This window comes from Hydra vulgaris, chromosome 06 (assembly GCF_038396675.1).
Source record: "Hydra vulgaris chromosome 06, alternate assembly HydraT2T_AEP".
Lineage (NCBI taxonomy): Eukaryota > Metazoa > Cnidaria > Hydrozoa > Anthoathecata > Hydridae > Hydra > Hydra vulgaris.
In genome coordinates this window covers 15,728,950-15,733,128 of record NC_088925.1, presented here as the reverse complement: position 1 = coordinate 15,733,128, position 4,179 = coordinate 15,728,950, and positions in this window count along the sequence as shown.

The following is a 4,179-nucleotide window of genomic DNA, read 5'->3' as shown; positions in this document are numbered from 1 at the left end:
GGAATATCTACTAACCAGGCAACAGCACTTATCTCTTCTTTTCTTTGCAATGCCGGTTTAGATATAGAAAACGTAACATTATCCCACAGCTCAACTCACAGGATTTTTGATACAATAATAAGAAAAGATGCTGGTGTTCTTAGAGCAAACATAACCACTATGGTTAAAGAAGAGCGACAAACCCATCATTGTGCATTTTGATGGCAAAATTATCAAAGATTATACAGGTAGCATAGATGAGACAAAAGACCGAATTTGTGTGCTTATAAGGCATGACAATCAGTCCCATCTGTTAGACGCTCCAGGGTTGGAACACGGCAGCGGTGAGGCTCAGTTCACAGCAATTCAAAATCTAATAGATTCTTTTGATCTAGGGCAGTTCATCCACGGAGTTTGTTTTGATACCACTGCTTCAAACACTGGCTATTTAAAAGGAGCTTGTGCAAGATTAGCTAATTTTCATGGCCGACTATTGCTCTTGTTAGCCTGCCGCCATCATGTAGGAGAGCTCCATATAAAACACTTTTGCTATGAAGTTGCAGTAAACAAATCTGTTGGACCGGAGAATCAACTATTTAAATCTCTAAAGCAGAACTGCCATGGTATTGATGCAAACAACGAAAAGATGCAGTTGAAATTTAATCACCAGTATGTTAAAGGTACCTGGTTGGAGAAGCAGGCTCTATTGGCGCTCAAAACTTGCAAGGACCTGATAGATAACAACAAGTTAAGAAATAGTCAGGTAAGGTTAAAACAAAGAAATATATTACTTTAAAACAACTTTATACCAAAATAGAAAGAAGAAACATAAAAGTTTCTAATTAAATTATAAATTATATAGATTTAGACTTTTGAGAAGCCCAAAGATTATTGTGAACTGGCAGAACTTGTAGTTATGTTCCTTGAAGAAGATCAGACAGTTAGGTATAAAACTCACAAAACCGGAGCTATTTCAAACGCCAGATTCATGGCAAAGACATTGTACTATATGAAGTTCAATTTGCTTCTCCCTAAGATCAGATAGGTTCTTTTTCTGAGTGATGAATTTGTCAAAGAGATCAACAGAATGGCTGACTACAGTTCTTTTTTCTGGGCATCGTGGTTTTTGACCTGCGAGTTTTCTGATTCTGTAGCTTTTGAAGTAAAACTTAATTTCCAAAATATTTATATATTAGTCTCATATTTTAAGAATAACTTGTTTCAAAAAAAGACCTACTAAATTATTTTAGAATAATGACATAAATATATGACACTTATTACATTAGATGTTAGACGTGTCACTATCAACCTTACTTACTATCTATATTGCATTATTTTTAACTCACATTCTTAGGATCAACGAAACTATTGGCAGATGTGCCATTACAATGCGAATGAGCCTGCCGCAGACGTGGTATTAAAATCATGGCGAAACCATATGTGGTATTTGGATCCAACCGTGGTGCTGGCGCTAGCATTTTCTAATAAAGATCACTACATCGAAATGGAAAAGATGTCAAAAGTTCTTTATTCAACCCAACGGAGTGGCATTAAAAATGTAAGAACGGGTAGAGCCAAAGCTAAAATCCCTTCAGAAAGCAGTTTTCTGTTTAATATAGATTAACCACCAGGTCTTGCATCATATATTTCGCCAGATTCCTGGTTAATTTTTGATATCCTAGGTCATACTTCTGAAAAATGTCTATGGATGTAACTCCCTCAGATTTTTTGGAAAGAATTTCTAAGATACAATGAGTTTCAAAGCTTCGTAAAATCTGTCAAAGTTGTTAACGACTCATCAGAACGTGCAGTAAAACTCATTCAAGATAATGTAGAGCGTGCGAAGAGCGTGGAAAAACTTCAGAACCTTCTCCAAATGAAAAACTCTTGGAAAAAGCCATTTAAAAAGACGAAGAATGGATACAAGGATCAGTTACAACGCCTGCTCCCTCGCTACTGGCTGTGAGTTAATAATTCAAAACTTTTCCAATATTTCTAATAATTTGAATTACCTTACTGTAGACTCTAAACCTTAAAAATATATTTTAAAGAAATTTAAATTATGTATTTTCCAGAGATATTTGTCTTAAAGGAAAGAATTTATTATATATATATATAATAAATATAATAGCAGTTATGGCAGTACTTAGAGTTCTTACTTTAATATCGGAGGTCCGAGGATTGATGCCGATTTAGTCATATAAACGACATTTACTAGTAAAAAAATTTTCCGCAGTGCTCTGTGATGAGCACTTAAAATTTAATGAGAATTTAAAATAACACACACAAAATCTAAGTAGATATTTTCTGAAATATATCAACACATTTTGATCTAGTTAAATCTACAGCAAAGTATTTAAAGTCCTATAACAAATCTTTTGGGTAACCATTTTGAGTTTGGCTTTGTTTGATCTTAGGTTCCAATAAAAGTAATTTTTTTTTAAACATTATCATTTGATACCAATAAGAAGTAAAAAAAATGAATATTGCACTATGAATGAAAATGACCTCATAGATCAACAAAAAGGCACTTTGAAATAACACAAATGTTGATTTTTCTATCAAAATCAGTGAACGGTAGGCATTATATATTTCTTAACTCGAAAAGCACAGTGTTTTTTTTGGTATAGGAACACATGAAGAGAATATAAATGAAAAAATTAACTGGATTCGACATCAGAATCGATTCGCGCCGTTGTGATGAAAACTGCTCAATTTTAGTCAAAAATTGCCTTGTGCTTAACTTCGAACGACCGGCGCGAATACTTCTAACAGGAAAAAATAAAAAATAAAAAAATTTGATATATAAATATGACCTCTACGCCACTCATTAGCGACTCCGCATGTAATTTGGTTGTCAAAAAAAAATTATGGGATGGCCTAATATATATATATATATATATATATATATATATATATATATATATATATATATATATATATATATATATATATATATATATATATATATATATATATATATATATATATATATATATATTAGGGATATGACTTTTTTGCAACCTACTAGGCCTGTATCGTAATTCAATGAACTTTTAAGTAAAAAGAACGAATAGATGTTTCATTTTGACATATTTTGAAAAAAGGTCACCCCAAAACCAAAAAATCGAATTTTCAATAGGTACACTTTTGTACAGTAAATGAATATTAAAGGCTGAAGATGTTGTAAGAGTCATACTCCTGTTGTTATTTTATTTATTTATGCAACATGTACAGTGATATAACAAAAAACATTATGTGATATATAATTATACAAGTATTACAAAATTAACAGTATCAAAGCGTCTAGTACAACAATATACATAACTGTCTGTGTCTATAGGCCTACTGTGTTTAGTACATGGGTCACATGATGCTCACGTCTCATAAAGAGTCTAGCGCTTATTACTTAGAATGAATCGAAGTTGCAGTTTGTCTTTCTTTCTGCAGGAAGCATACAGGTCTTGCATCACCTTGATTGCAGGTTCAGCTATCTGATTACTTCGTGGTATGTCGATGACGGATGGCTCTTTCTTCCAGTGATTTTTGAATGACTGCAATGCCTTTTTGTAAGGCTTCAATACATCAGATAAATTCTTGAAGTTATTGTCATTGTACTTTTGACTACTAAACCAATGTTCTGCCCACTCATATGAAATGAACCTGCAAACCTTCTCCAAATTCTTTCTCGCTTCAGGCATAAGAATGAACGCCAGAATGGCGAGAATGGCTCTTGAGTTCCATCTGGCATTGCTCATATTAGGAATCATCTGAAAGTGAATCAGAGGGAAGTTTCTTTGTTCTTCATAGAACCTAAACATTCTTGTTAAATGGTACAAAAACTTCATATTGTCTCTCCACCCTGATTTATCAAGAATTTCTACAGTTCCATTCACAAACTTATCCTTCAGTTCATCATACTTATTCAACAGTTCAGACACAAATGGGTATTCAATGTTTGGAGATTTGGTATCACCCCCAAGTTCTTCGTCCATCACCAGACGGAGAATCCTGTCTAGTACGTGATGCTGACAACCGATAAATTGTGGTATTGTGACACCCTTTAATTTAAACATACGTTGCAACTTCACAACAACTCCATTTCTCTTCCCAGTATTGACGTTTGTTGTATCAGTAATGATCATCTTAATTGAATTCCACAAATTGTATTCATCAATAAGTTTGGTAATTTTTTCAGCA